At 51.0% G+C, this 15,117-nt stretch overlaps 1 long non-coding RNA gene across 2 annotated transcripts; it reads right to left on the reverse strand.

Moving 5' to 3' along the window:
* Positions 1-1,002: 1,002 nt before the first annotated feature.
* On the reverse strand, positions 1,003-5,041 carry LOC138848828 (uncharacterized). 2 transcript variants are annotated; one of them, XR_011386947.1, is made up of 3 exons: positions 4,609-4,675; positions 3,242-3,294; positions 1,003-1,379 (listed from the first exon to the last, which is right to left on the reverse strand). It is a non-coding gene; the product is annotated as an uncharacterized lncRNA (long non-coding RNA). The 2 variants fall into 2 exon arrangements; XR_011386948.1 differs by having other exon boundaries at positions 1,003-3,294; positions 4,617-5,041.
* Positions 5,042-15,117: the final 10,076 nt, after the last annotated feature.

The following is a 15,117-nucleotide window of genomic DNA, read 5'->3' on the forward strand; positions in this document are numbered from 1 at the left end:
GCCAGAGGTTCTGTTTTGATGCTGGAATTCCTTCGTACATGAATGACATTCCTGTGGCCAAGGCCTCGGGTACCAGAAGCACTCTGAGTCCTGCCTCATCTCTCCTTATTTCCTTTCTGATGTTCCATGCCAGCCAGCACAGTTCCTCATGGCCAAGGGTTGCTTTGACCTGCCATAGACTGAACCCTGTTAGTGGACATTCAGCCACACGGTAAGCACAGAGGCAGAGAGATTGTTTCTTTCACAACAATGATAAGACATTGAAATAGGACCAGTGCTGTTAAAGCTACAGCCTGCAGTGCTGGCATCCCATATAGGTACCAGTTCAAGTCCCGGATGCTCCACTTCTGATCCAGCTGTCTGCTAATGAGCATGGGAAAGCAACAGAGGATGGCCCAAGTGCTTGGGACCCTACACCCACATGGGAGACCCAAATGAAGCTCCTGGCTCCTGGCTTTGACCTGGCCTATTCCTGGCTGTTGTGGCGATTTAAGGAGTGAAGCGGTGGATGGAAGATCTCTCTCTCTCTCTCTCTCTCTCTGTCTGTCTTGCCTCCTCTCTCTGTAACTCTGGCTTTCAAATAAATAAATAAATCTTAAAAAATACATTGAACAAGCCCAATTGTGATACGCCCCTAAGAAAACAAATCTTGATAGTGAGGTTTAAAATCATTCAATCCATTATAAAAGTCCATGTACAAAGGAAGCAAGTGTTTCAGATTATTAGGGAAAAGCAGTAGAGATTTAGAAGACAATTCTAGTTTATGGTTAATCCCCACCTCTTTATGTTCATCATTCAGGTATCAGTTCATACCCCTTCAACCTGGAGAGATGGGCAAAGATGTCTGGAGACAGACAGGCTGCAAAACACTTGCTGAAGTGGGAGCGTTGTTCAGTAACTGGCAGAGGGCATGATGAGCTATGGCTTCAACAATCTCACCTCACCTGGGCAGCTCTGGTTTCTGCGAACCCCAAGAAAACACAATCAAGAAGGCCAAGTTCATGCAGTTGACATGTTTTACTTCAGTGCTAGGGATATCTCATTAGGCAGAGTCTCCTCTTGGTGCCTGGTCTTTACCCAGATGGTGGACCTCAAGGTGCCTCTCCACTTATTCATCCATAAATCTGTCCCTAAATATTCAGGGGTGCTGGGAGATAGTAAAGACTTTCAAATAGTCCAATAATTATGTTCATATGCCCAACTCACTCCTGAGAAGAGTGAGCCATAGCCAGCTAGCTTGACGTTAATAAAGCTGCTTGATCTTCAGATACAAACTCTTTGTAGCAAGAAGGGCTGTGTCTTCTCTGTATACTCCTTTCCCGAAGACTGGCATTTGTCATTCTTCAGTACCGTGTACAAAATTCCAAACCAGCCCAGACCTAAGGAACAGATTTGGTGACACAGTGGAAACGTGAACTGAACTCTGACTATGGGACTGCTGAGTCTCTGGCAAGACTATTTTCTTCATCCCATACCTGTCCTTCACTGGCTATTTCAGGATTTACCTCTTCAGAAAGCTTCCTGGGATTATCTGTCCTAAAGGGGTAAGTTCTTTCCTTAACCTCTGGATTATTGATTTTATGTAGGATGAAAAATTTATTTATTTATTAATATTTCTTTTATTTATTTGAAAGAGCTACAGAGAGAGGTAGAGACAGATAGAGAGGTCTTCCATCTGCTGGTTCACTCCCCAGATGGCCACAATGGCCGAAGCTGCGCTGATCCGAAGCCAGGAGCCAGGACTTCTTCTGGGACTCCCACGTGGGTGCAGGGACCCAAGGGCTTGGGCCATCTTCTACTGCTTTCCCAGGCCATAGCAGAGAGCTGGGTTGGAAGAGGAGCAGCTGGAACTATAACTGGTGCCCATATGGGATACCGGTGCTTCAGGCCAGGGCTTTAGCCCCCTGTGACACAGTGCCGGACCCAGGATGAAAAATTTAATCAAGATTCGCTACTGATGAGGATGGCCTGGCTTTCACAAGAACTTTTGGGTCCAAGAGCAGATCTGAACCACAGTAACTCTCCTTCCCTCTTCATCTTGTTTTTATAGCCCTCAAATGGTTCTAGATTATATTCAGTTGGTTTCTGGTGCCAGCTAAGGAAGACTTATTCTTTACTCTCGGTAGTTCCTGTGGGCGTATCCAGGGTTTGCTGAGACAGCCAGGCAGAGCCAGGCAGCCAGGATGTTCATCTTCCACTTACATATGACCTCAACATGTTCAGGGCAGGGTCCCATGGGGGAATGGTCTTTGTGTTTGTCCAACTCAGGCAGCTGAGAGTGGCCAAACCCATTTTCTCAGGACTCAGTGTTGTATGATCAAAACAGCCTGGGTGGAGGCTCAGCCACTACCTCCCATATAATTTTGATCAGTTGTCTTCTTTCATTGGGGCTCAGTGTGACCATCCCTCCCCCCCCCAAAAAAAAAACCCGACAAGTTAGGATATTGAATTCAACCATCTGAAGCTCCTTCTGCTCTAATGTTCTGAGACTCTCCTTTAGACTAGGTGGGTGGGACAAGACACTAGGTATATTGGTTTGCTAAGGACTGCCTCATCAAGTGCTGTAGACTGATGCATCAAAGAATAGAAATTCATCTTCTCAGGGTGCTGAAGGCTACAAGTCCATGATCAAGGAGTTGGTCGGTTTGGTTTCATTCTGAGGCCTCTCCTCTGGGCTTGCTGTTGACTCTTCTCTCTCCATTTTTCCTCTGTATGTGTGCATGTCTGTGTCCAAATTTCCTCTTGTAAGAATTCCTGTTATACCAGATTAGTATCTGCCCTAAAGGCTTCATTTTAACTTGCTTCTTTAAGACTTCATCTCATAACTACTCTCACATTTGCCCCAACCCACCACACCACAGCACCTGCCCCAAACTTTGTGTTTTATAAGTCACCCCATATCAGGTATTCTGTTGTAGCAGCACAAAACATGCTCAAACTTGCAGATACATAAAATCAGGCTTTTCACCACTTTCATCCAAAGTTGGTCCCTTTCTCTGTCTCCCTATTTCGGCCAGCAGCGATGCTGGAGGTGGGGACAGGCTTCTCGCTCCTCCAGCTGCTCTCCCGTCAACACTCCTCTACTTGCAGCGATGGCTCCAGTCTGTCCCCCGTACTGGCAGCTGCCCTCGTGATGCCTCTGCCTTCTACATCTCCCACTCTGCTGAGCTGACCCCATGAACTGGGCAGCAGAGCTGCAGGCAGGAGCACCGATGACTTCTCTGTTCTCTCAGGGACTCACCTCTGCCTCGCTGCCTGTTTCGTGGCCCGGCCTGCCCACGGCACTGGAGACACCTGTGTGCGAGCAGGAGAGGAAGCAGCAATGCTGAGAGAAGGCAGCAAGTTCTGTGCCTGTAGGCTTGAGCACGGCTACCTGTCATTGCTGGCTTAGGTCAGCTGCTTTGGGCCCTGCTGAGCAGGAAACTTGGATGGCTATAAATAGAGCCATTAGCTTTAACCCAGGGAGCCCACGGAGAGGGTGAGACATGGGAGGGAGAGTAAGGGGTTCTTGGTTCTCCTTGGGGGCTGGGTCACATGCACTCTGCTCTCTGCAGAGGCCTGGTTTGGTCACATCTGAGCAGCTGGGGAGCTTTGCCTCAGATCCCTCCTGCGGCCCCATGCCCTGGCTGTATCTGTCGGCTGCGTGCTGTCTGATTGGCCATGGAAGCCATGCCAGATGGCCGCGGGGCCCTGCTGTGTGGGAGGTGAGAACTCCACGTCCTGGGCCTGGCTTGTGCCTGGCTTGTGGGCGCCAGCTTTTGATTGGGAGATCCCAGGAGCTTGGAGCTCTAATCTGCGGTTTCTGGGCCTGGGCTGCAGGGAAGGAGGGACCCCTGATCCTAGTGAGGCTTGTCAGTCAGAGCTTCATGGCTGTCACCCTCCTGCCTGTGGGGCACGGGCAGGTGCAGGTGCAGGAGTGAGGCAGAGTGGCTTTCATAGGGGGTCACAGGCAGCCGTGTGGCTTCTGGGTGCTGCCCTTCTGGGCGGTGGCCAGGTTCAAGGCTGCTGGCCTGGTACAGGGGACTGAAGGCAGGAGGAGGGCTGTTGGGAACAGCGGGTCTGTCTGCCTTGATTCTGCAGGGGGCTTCAGGGTGAAGGGCCTGCATTCAGCCTGGCTCACGGGGCTCGGGGTGGGGTGTCCTCCCCTGAGCCTTCCGTGGCTGTCTTCCCCTCTGATAGGAACAGACTGCTTCTCTCCAGCCTCCTGTCCACCTCTGTCCACCTCCAGCCTCCTGGTGCTGCCTCTGTCCCTGCCGCAATGAATCCTTGCTGTTCCCCACACATACCAGGCCAGGGCCTTTTGCTCCTAATGCTCCCCTACCTGGAGCACTGTGGCCTCCCTGAAACTGGCCGCCTGAAACATTGTCCCCTGCCTGGAGCACTGACTCCACCTGGAATGCTGTCCCCCACCCGGAGCACTGTCCCCCACCTGAAACACTTCTGCTTGGAGTGCTGTCCCCCGACCTGGAGCATTGTCGCCCATGTCCACGTGGCTCACTTTCATCTGTTTCCAGGGCTGCATTCCGATACCACCTGTCTACGGATATGAGCTGCCTCCCCTACACCTCACTGCCTTACCCCGTTCTTTCCTCCCACGGCAGTTTTTACCTCCTAACCTGCTATGGAGTCTAGGACAGATTCACTGTGCCTGTTTAAAGTCTCTTTCTTCTTCCACTGGGCTGTAAGCTCCTCGAGGACAAGGATCTGTGTTCTGTTTACTGGTAGAACATAGAACAGTCTCTGCCAATGGATGAGCACTCAGACAATAACCATTCTATCAGAGGGGTCACAGTGGCCACCAACCCTCCCCTCACAGGGGACATGGGATCATCTGCTGGGCGCCACGTGGACATGGGCTATCAAATCAAGAGCTCCATCATTCAGCTTCTCTCTCCGAAGCTGGAGATGACCAGGGGAGTGATGGCAGAGAGGCTCAGAAGGCCACACTGGAGGGGAGTGCTCTCTGGAGAAAATGTGGGCTGGCCTTGATTCTGCCACAGGTCTGTGCTGCCACTGGCTGAGTTGGCAGCTCAGAGGGTGGTGTCTGCTCTGGTGTCTGGTGAGCACAATGGTTCAGGATCTGAAGTGTGCAGTGAGTAGAAGGGGGGGGATGGAGATGCAGCTACCTACTTGTAGGGGGAGGGGTGGCCGTACTGAAGCCCAGCCTGCAGCCCCCCGGACTGTTTGTGCAAACACTGCCATGGTGCTCCTGCTCACCAGGGTCATGCCTGTGGGTTCAAAGTGCAGAATGGGACCACCGTGCAGCTTGCTGGGCATCAGACAGCCTGTCCCCAAATTGACTGCTTGTGGAGGGCAGCCACGTGCAGACTTGGCCTTTATGGCTTCATCCTGCACCTTCTTCCTCACCCTTTTGTACTTACAGTCTCCCCTTCTGAGACCCCAGGTTCTACACAGGCCTAGAATGCATGTAATCCGCCCAAGCTGTGAAAGTGGGCTGGTTCTCGCGTTGCTAATCGTTGTCAAACTCAATCCAAGCTATTCTGGAAGACGAGCCCCAACAGGCCAGGGTTGATCTAATCTGCAACCAGGAGGGACTTTGAGAAGAATTTCCTACTGACATATTGATTCCAGAAGCTTCCAAGTCATACAAGAGAGGAGCTGACAGGAAGAGCCCTGGGAGAGTGGCAGGTTGTGGCCAGGGCCATGTCCGGAGTGCCTGTGCTGAGTGTGCTGCTGTCTTGTGAGAATATCCAGGCACCCCTTGCTCTGTAGCTTGTACCGGGGGATTGTTCACTGTCTTGGTCAACTTGGATTGGAGGTAGGGGGAGGGCAGGGGCCACGGCAGGTTTGAGTCTGAGTAGAGACAGTTGGTATGTGAGTTGTGGCTACTTTCCAGTTGTTTCCAGGGTTTGGAAGGACTGGACGACTAGGAAGAAGAGAGTAGCCTTCCTTCTAGCACATGCTCCATCTTGGGACAGGAGGGTGAACTTGTGCACATCATTCTTCTAGAAGAATAGAGAGGGTCCATGGGAGGTCAGACCTTAGATGAAAGCAAAGAGCTTAGGGAGAAAAATGAGAGTATTAGGATACTTCCAGATGCAAGTGATAAAAATCCAACCAAAAATGTCTTAAGCAAAGTGGGGGATTTATTATTGGCTTAAAGTCCTAGGGTTGAGGCCTGGCTCAAATGACCTCATCATTGCTCTGTTCACTCAAGTCTTTGGCTCTGCTACCCCTGCTGCTGGCTTTGTTCTGCAGACAGTTCTGTCCTGGGGCTGGAGAGGTGGCTGCTGACAGCCTTAGATCCATGTGCTTCTCTCTTGGCACCAACACTGGATGCAAAAAAACTTGTATGTCCCAGCTTGTGCAGAGAAGCCATAGACAGGCACTTTGTGGGTCATTTGTCATTATCAGACCAATCCCAGTGGCCAGTCTGGGCCAGGGAGGGTGTGATGGTGAGGATACCCCAACTGATAGAACTCTACAACCACGAGGCACAAAGTGCCCCCAGGGGATGCTATGACAATATTCCATTTTCTCCTTTACTGTGGGGTCAATTTTCTGGCCATTTGCCACTCCCAGGACTGAGGGTTACTAATTTTGGTTTAGAATGAAAAGGTAACAAATTTTGCCTTTCAGATCAATTGTGAAGGGAACTGTTGAGAAATTGCTACAAACCAGCTACAGCTGGGTGCCTCCTGTGTTCTTTTCAAAAAGGAGTGTGTGTGAAAGTCTCTGGTACCTGTCCTGCCAAGATGTGTTGGGTGTGTAGGGATCAGATAATAATACATCACTGGTACCCACAGGTCTTTCTATCAAGGCACTGTGGAAGAGGAATTAGGGCAGGGCTGAGGGAGCTTCACTCTCACCTGACATGCATGAACAGATCCTGGATGTCAAGTTGGAGCCCTCATGGGGTGAGACCTGGGGCTCTTGGGGGAGAACATGAGGGCAGTTTGTGTGTTGAAGGGGTATGAGCTGTGGCAGAAGTGATGTGGCTGTGGCACTGTATTTTGGGCAGATGCCATAACAGTGTCTCCCATTCCATGTGCTCTTTGCAAAATGATCTTGCTGGTCCACTGGTGATGGGAAGAATCTCTGTCCCCCAAGCTTGAATCTGTGGGGGCCTTTGCAACCAGAGTATAAGGAGGAGATGCTATGGACTTCCAAGGCTAGGTGGTTGCATTGATGCAGTTTCAGACTGGTTTTCTTTTTTTTTTTTAGATTTATTTATTTATTTGATAGTCAGAGTTACATAGAGAGAGGAGAGGCAGAGAGAGAGAGAGAGAGAGAGAGAGAGAGAGAGGTCTTCCATCTGCTGGTTCACTCCCCAAATGGCTGCAACAGCTGGAGCTGCGCCAATCTGAAGCCAGGAGCCAGGGGCTTCTCCCGGATCTCCCATGCTGGTGCAGGGGCCCAAGGACTTGGGCCATCTTCTACTGCTTTCCCATGCCATTGCAGAGAGCTGGATCGGAAGTGGAGCAGTCGGGTCTCGAACCGGCATCCGTATGGGATGCCAGCACTTTAGGCCAGGGCATTAACCCGCTGAGCCACAGCGTCGGCCCCTAGACTGGTTTTCTGTAGGTGTTTTGGCCATGGCATCTGCCCTCATACATGAGTGAGGAAGCCTCTGTTTTCCTGCTGTGCTTCAGCTCAACTGCATGAGATATTTCCAGAGAGAACAACCGAGCTGAGCCCAGTCAACCCCAAAACTGTAACAGACAATAATAACAATAACAATAATAGATGGTTGTTGTTTTATGCTGTAAAACTTGTGGTGGTTTTCCACAAAACAGTAGATAACGAGAATAGTTGATATGGAGATCCCAAGAGACTCAACTAAGAGACTCAACTGTCCACAACCTTGAGATGAGCTTGGGTAGTGGCAACTTAAACTCTTTAAATGCTTTTAGGAACAACGATTTGGGTTGGGAAGAGGCTTCCCTCGGCATACAATTAAATAGATAAGTCAAAGTAGGAATGGGACAAATGGTTGAAGCTTTGAAGTGGAAGACAAGAGGCAGGGGGATATTTTGGCTAGCGGTACGCTAGAGTGTGGACATCAGTTTGAGTGTCTCCATGTGTTGAAGACTTGGTTCTCAAAGCCTTAATAGTTAATGGATGAATGTCAATGGTTGATGGACCAAGTGTGGAGACCTGATCCAAATATGGTGATGTCTGAGAAGCTGACCCTTTGGGAAGTCCGTAGGCCATTGGAACTTTAGTTCTTGCGAGAGAGTTTGACATGGGTTTGCTCCCTGCCCTCTCTGTTTCATGAGCCTCTGGATTTCTCTGCTGCTGTGTGATCCTTATTCTGCACATGTTCCACCATCCACTGCCCTCTTTAGACATCAGACCAACACGGCCACCTGGTTGAGGATTGTGAACCTCTAAAACCATGAGTCAAAATGAACTTTTCTCCTTCCTAATAGCTTCTCTCAGGTATTTGCTACAGTGATGGAAAGCTGACTGATACACAGTGTTTATTATCGACATTGTCAGAAAGATTCAATATGCCTTAGAACCTTCATGTTGGAGGGTGAGGCTGTAGGAACAGAGTCATCTGTCATCAGTCTCCCAGCTTCTCTTAAGTCCACACCCAGCTCTGGAGGGTGATGGCTGCGGAAACCTTGGTGAGGACAGAGGTCCACCAGACCTCATCAATGGACCCATTTTTGCTGGTAACATTTTAAGTTTCTCCAATGCTTCAAAGCCTTCCCTAATTGCCCTATTCTTGTGTCTCACTCACAGTACTTAGCGTGTAATTGTAGCATTCCCTCCACTACCTCCTGGACAAATGCCTTAGCCTCACTGCGGCAGGCAGGACTGCTCGCAATGATCTGGTCTCATGAGCACTCATTTCTCCCAGCTGCCTTCCCTGCTGCAGCCTTCTAGGATGGCTGGTGGCTCTGTGAACACGCGGCAACTTCTCTTCCCTGTGGGCCTTTGCTGCTGCAGCTCCTTGAGTCAGAAATGCTCCCCTCTCTGTTCTCTTCCCACTGGGAAACACACACAGGCTCTGATCCCACATCTACACTCATCCCCTGCATCTAGCGAATGCCCACTCATCTCCCAGGGGTTTGTAAACAAAGCTGTCTTTCAAGAAGCTCTCTGTGACTATCAGTAGTGGGCAGTAGACTTGTCTCCTTGTTCCCTCCTTATTGCACATTCTCTCACTCTTTTGTAATCATCTGGTTGCTGGCTCCATCTAGAAGGAGGCATGCAGCACAACTTGGGAAGCCTTGAGGAAGGCAGGAAGCTGATGGCCTCTGGTGGCAGCACCTTGGTATCTTTGAAGTGTTGGTGCCAAGGCTGCTCTCACTCTGGGCTTCTTGCAGCCGGTGTCTGAGGGTAGCAAGGTCCTGGGTCCTGGCCATTGCTGCTTAACTGGGGATCCCCTGCGGGCTCTCATTACTGAAGCTCTCTGACGGGCGGCCGACATTCAGATGTGCACCAGTGTCTGAAGTTCTTCTACCCTACCTTCCTTCTTTCCACTTTTCCTTTTGCAGAAATTAGACGTGCATTGCTGTCTGAAGACGCCTCTCTAGCTACTCCTCCTTTTCTTCTATCTTTCACAGGTGTTACCCCAACAAGCCTCTTGCACTTCTAACTTATCTGGGCATCTGCTTCCCAAAGCACCAACTGCCACAGTCTGTGATCTCGACAAGCTTCTTAACCAGTCTCTGGTTCAGTTCCCTCATCTATAAAATGGGCATTGTAACCTTATTGACTTCATAGTTTACTAGTGAGGATTAAATGAGACAGTACATATTAAGTGCTTCCTGTTGTTTCTGGTGCACAATAAGTACCCCCAAAATACGTCGACTGTAGCTGGCACTCATAACTGAACAGACTCAGTGCTTGCTGGAGCACCCAGCACCCAGCTCATAATCTTGTACACAGTAGGTGCTCAGTAAAGGCTTAGTGAGAAATGGAGGTCCATGCGGCAGATGAGGTTTCCCACATGGAACTACTGACATGGAAAATACTAACACTGAATGGAAAATACTAACACTGGAATGCACCTGTTTCCTGAGCCTCAGCCCACCAGGGACAAGCCTCCCGCAGTCCATCCACCTGGCCACCTACAGGGCTGCTCTGCTGTCTAGTCCTGGAACAGCTGGGGTTCCAGATCCTGGAGGTGTCGCATCATGCAGCAGGGAGAAGGGGCTAGTGAGGAAATCCAATTCCTGTCTGCGGGAGGAGGCTCCACTTGTCTCTGCTGGAAAAGGCTGGGCTCTGGAATGCCTCTGCTGTTCTGGGCTAAGCCAGCTGCCCAGGCCAGAGTGTGGGCAGATGCACGGGTCTGAGGGCAATACCTGGCCCTGACTGAAGAGGGCTCAGCTTTTCAGTGGTTTAAAAAAAAGCCGTGAAAGGAAATGACACCCCCTTGCTTGTGGGGTCACAAGTGGAGTTCCGGGCAAGTACGCTCAAGGCCCAGGATGGCAGAGTCTAGATGTCTGCCCTGGTGGTCATCTGCGAGCCACTGGTAAGTCCACAGGTGTGTATCCAGCTTCAGCCTGAGGCCAGAACAAGCTACAGACTAAGTGGCTTCAATGAGACATCCTCAGACAGTTCACTTGTGCAGTAAATGTTTGAAAAGAATCTATTGACTATTCAAGGGAATCTTTTCTGGCACAAAGACCCAGGGCTTGCCCAAGCTGAGCTTTGGAGCTGAGAGGAAGAGCCATTTTTCTCTCCAGTTGTCTTGGAACTTGGGGCCAGATCTTGGCAATGAGGCAGCCGCCATCCTGAACCCTTCCCATGTATGGGACACAGCGCTAGGTCTCTATCCCTTGTCCCAGTGAGAACTATCAGCAACACCACGAGGGAGGTCCTCCAGATCCTGTTTCATGGGTGATGAACTTACTGAGGCTCAGAGACAAAATGATTTGCAGAGGTCACACAGTCAGGAGACCAGGGATCTCTGTGTCCAGCGTTCCATCTGAATACGCTGCTTCTCAAGCTACTCAGAGGTGGAGGGGGCCAGGAGGTAGCAGCCTGTCCTTCGGGCCAGCAAATCTGCTGTGACTTTGCTCTTTACTCATTCTTCTAAGATTTCTTTGTTACCTGAACAGAATTCCAGGCACCCAAGCCACCCACCTCACTGGCTTCAACTATGAGAAAACTCTATGACCAAGCATGTTTATGCAATATCTTTTCCAGTTTATAAGAAGTTCTTTCAGTTTTATCTACACAAGATCTTTCTTTTTTTAAAAAGATTTATTTATTTATTTGAAAGTCAGAGTTACACAGAGAGAGAAGGAGAGAGAGAGAGAGAGAGAGAGAGAGAGAGAGAGAGAGATGTTCTCCATCTGCTGGTTACTCCCCAAATGGCTGCAGCAGCCGGAGCTGCACCGATCTGAAGCCAGGAGTCAGGAGCTTCCTCCAGGTCTCCCACGTGGGTGCAGGGGCCCAAGAACTTGGGCCATCTTCTACTGCTTTCCCAGGCCACAAGAGAGCTGGATCAGAAGTGGAGCAGCCGGGACTGGAACCAGTGTCCATATGGGATGCCGGCACTTCAGGTGGAGGCTTTACCCACTACACCACAGCACTGGCCCCAGGATCTTTCTTGTGGTTATCTATAGACACAAATGTCTGTGTGAAATGAATCTTAGAGGGCAGGGGGCTGTCTGCTGATGCTGACGTGGAAGAGAACAACTCACAGACTTTGGGTGGCCAATGTGCAGATGGGTGGGAGGGGCTACTTCACGATGGGGGCCCAGTGTGGTCACATGGGGCTCCCTGATCAGATGAGTTCTGTGCCTGGGATTTATACTCTATACTCGCAAACTCTAAATTGTTAATTCATTTTTCTTTGTGCTTGTGTTTTGTAAATTATGTCTGATGACTTGGAGCCCTGGTGTTCTTTCAATCCTGGTACGTTCTGATGCACAGGTGGTTGCACTGCCCCTGGGAGGGTAATGGCTTCATGGGGGAGAGGAGGTGCTTGGCTTGACTTTCTTGCTCCTTGCTGCTGATGTTTCTAAGACAATGTAAACGGAGTGACTTGTTCATGAATTGAGACTATCCTAGGGCCTCTGATAATCCTGGCGTCAAAGCCCTACCCCACTGAACCTGCTGGGTGTGGGACATCATGCCAGGCAGTGTAGGGTGGTGTGTCCAGGAGGATAGGAGCGAGGCTTTGCCCTATAGCTACCTGTAGTGTCAATGGGAAGGTGAGAAGACGTCCTCAGAGGGTAAAATGACCATGACTCTGACTGTGTCGATGACCAGAAATGTCCAGAAGAATTGGATCCCTAGAAGTGGGGGGAAGGCAGGAGGGTGCTGGGTGTCAGGGATGCTTCCAGGACAAGGAGTGGGGGAAGGGGTGTTCTTGAGCCTTCAGAACAGACAGGATCTCAATTGCAGTGAGCAGGTTCAGATCATTCAAGGGCATGGGATTTCAAGTCTGAGAAGGGTTAGGGGAAGGGCTGGAGAAGCAGATTTAGGAGAGATGTAGATGAATCTTGAACACCCAGCTACACAGCTGGGATGGCAGATACCAGGCTGTAGAGTGACGATGTGGTCATGGACAACATCCACGGCTGCAGCAGGAAAGGAGGCAGGGCCAGTGCTAGCACTGGGGTCCTCCAGGCCTGGTGGGCGAAGCTGAGGATGATGCTGTCCTCCTGAACTCCTGTAGAGGGGTGGGGGTGGGGGTGGGCGCAGGTCATCCTGGCTCTGAGAGGTTTTATCACTGACATTGTTGGGAGCAAGGAAAGGAAGAAAAGGAGTTCCACTGCCAGTCAGTTTGACTGCTGTTTCTAAGTTGTCAGCAGAGAAGGGGCTTGGCAAGGGGAGCAGGGAGAGCTGCTGAAATGGTTGGCCTGCTCTGTCCAGCTCATCCTTCTCTCTAGGGCCTTTCTCTCACCATGCTGTTAGCCAGAATGGGCCAGCTTGACCCAGACTTTGCCATGGTAGCCTTAGCCATTGGTTCAGGAGATGGAACAATGAGACCGTGCCCTGAAAAGGGAAGGAAACCGTTCACAGGGCATTCTCTGAGGAGCTGCTGTTGGGTATGGTGCCAGAATTGGGTGAGCTCTGGGCCAGCTCAGTGACCATAGTCCTTGTAGGCATTTTAGGGCATCTGCTGCCCATTGCTAGCATCTCCTGTCTCTGCACACCCGTTATGCCCACTGAACATTAGACTATACTACACCTGCCAGCTTTGCATCTGCACGTGGCAACCCATCCCCCTAGATCCTGCCCATTGGCCAAGGTCTGGATCCTGGCTCTCTTCCAGGAGTCTCTTTCAAGCCCCAGGAAATAGAGCTAACTAAGACCCCACATCTGATCTCACCAGGCACCTCTGGCAGAGTTGAGACTCTTATAGACTTTCTTTTTTTTTCTTTTTTTTTTTTCTTTGACAGGCAGAGTGGACAGTGAGAGAGAGAGACAGAGAGAAAGGTCTTCCTTTTGCTGTTGGTTCACCCTCCAATGGCTGCCGCGGCCGGCGCACCGTGCTGATCCAATGGCAGGAGCCAGGTACTTATCCTGGTCTCCCATGGGGTACAGGGCCCAAGCACTTGGGCCATCCTCCACTGCTCTCCCTGGCCACAGCAGAGAGCTGGCCTGGAAGAGGGGCATCCGGGACAGAATCTGGTGCCCCGACCGGGACTAGAACCCGGTGTGCCGGCGCCGCAAGGCGGAGGATTAGCCTAGTGAGCCGCGGTGCCGGCTTCTTATAGACTTTAGATTAGAAGTCCTCAAAGGAAGATAGGACAGGAAAAATTTCCATATCTTCATCTCCTGGGGCTGTGGGCTCAGCTGGGTGACTGCCACAACTCATAAATATTTTTTTAACTAGTTTACAGTTGTTCTCCTAATTGGCTCCGTGTGTGCATGGGGTATGGAGGTCAGGATCCCGAGGCATTGGACTGCTGGACAGTCGTGGCTTTGTGGCTTCTCTCTGCCTCCTGAGTTTACCTGACTTGTCCTCCTCCTCTCTCTTCTCCAGGGCCCTGCTAACTGCAGGCTTACCCTCACCAGCCATGCAGCTCACTCTCTCTTCTCTCGGGGTTATCTGGGTCCCTGGACACCCCCCTTCCCTGTTACTCTCATGAACCCGAGCTTCCTGAGCCTTTCTGCATGCTTCAAGGTGAATGCCTACAGGTGGTGCCTAAATAGGATGGGATTTTGGCTTTGATGGAGAGACCTTTGGTGAATGTTCTTCCCTGCCTTCATCCCTTTATCCAACAAGTGCAGTTTGAGTTTCTATCGCATGCCAGGCATTAGGAACATGGCAGGGAAGAAGACATGCCTCCTATCATCATGCTGCTGATGTTCTGGAAGGGCAGAGGCAAGGAAACAGGAAATTTACAAGCAAAGCCATATGGATGATCATCAGAAGATGCTTGCCATACAAGTGGTGGCCTAGACCTCGAGCTGACTGAGGGATGCTGCCCAGACCAGGAGAAAGCATTGGTGAGGACCAGTGAGGACGGGGGCCTAGGCTTGGAGAGGGCAGAACTCTTAGAGGGGCTTTAGGTTAGATTCCTTCAGCACAGAATGGGGCCAGCGGCCCAGCTGGGTGAGAACTGAGCCTGCGTGCCACTGCCTGCAGCCAGTCCTTCCTCACTCCTTCCCACCCTCTGTCCCTTCATTTCACAACAGAACTAGGCTCATGTAGGGGTCTGGAGAGCTATAGGGCCATGAGCCATCAGCTTGGCCTTTGTCACCAGCTCCTTGGCAGGGTCCTGATGGCAGGACGGCTGTCCCACTGCAGCTGCAACAGAGTGGGGGCAGTGCGGATCTGCCAGCCCAGCCTCCCCCCACTTTCCTCCCTGGACCTGAGCAAGTGAGAATAAACACAGTGAACTTAGTCCAGCCCCGAGGGGGCTTGGTCTTAACCTGCCAAAGCCATTCCTGGGCACTCTCTGCTGCTCTCTTTCGCCAGATGACTGTGTTTGTGCAAAAAGTGGTTGAGCTCATTGACGATCTGGTGTGGATATCCTGACCTCGGCTCTGGGGAATGTTCTGGAAGCACTGTGCCAGAGTACTCTGTAGATGTCCAAGAGCTGTGGGCTTTAAGGGCGAGGGAACTTGGGGAACAGCCCAGGCCTACTTCCTTCTGCAAGGATACCTCTCATAATCAGGGACTGAAGTTAGGGTCTTGGGGGGGCACCCTCCCCAGGAGTGAATGTGTGGGGGTGG

Source organism: Oryctolagus cuniculus, chromosome 2 (genome assembly GCF_964237555.1).
Source record: "Oryctolagus cuniculus chromosome 2, mOryCun1.1, whole genome shotgun sequence".
NCBI lineage: Eukaryota > Metazoa > Chordata > Mammalia > Lagomorpha > Leporidae > Oryctolagus > Oryctolagus cuniculus.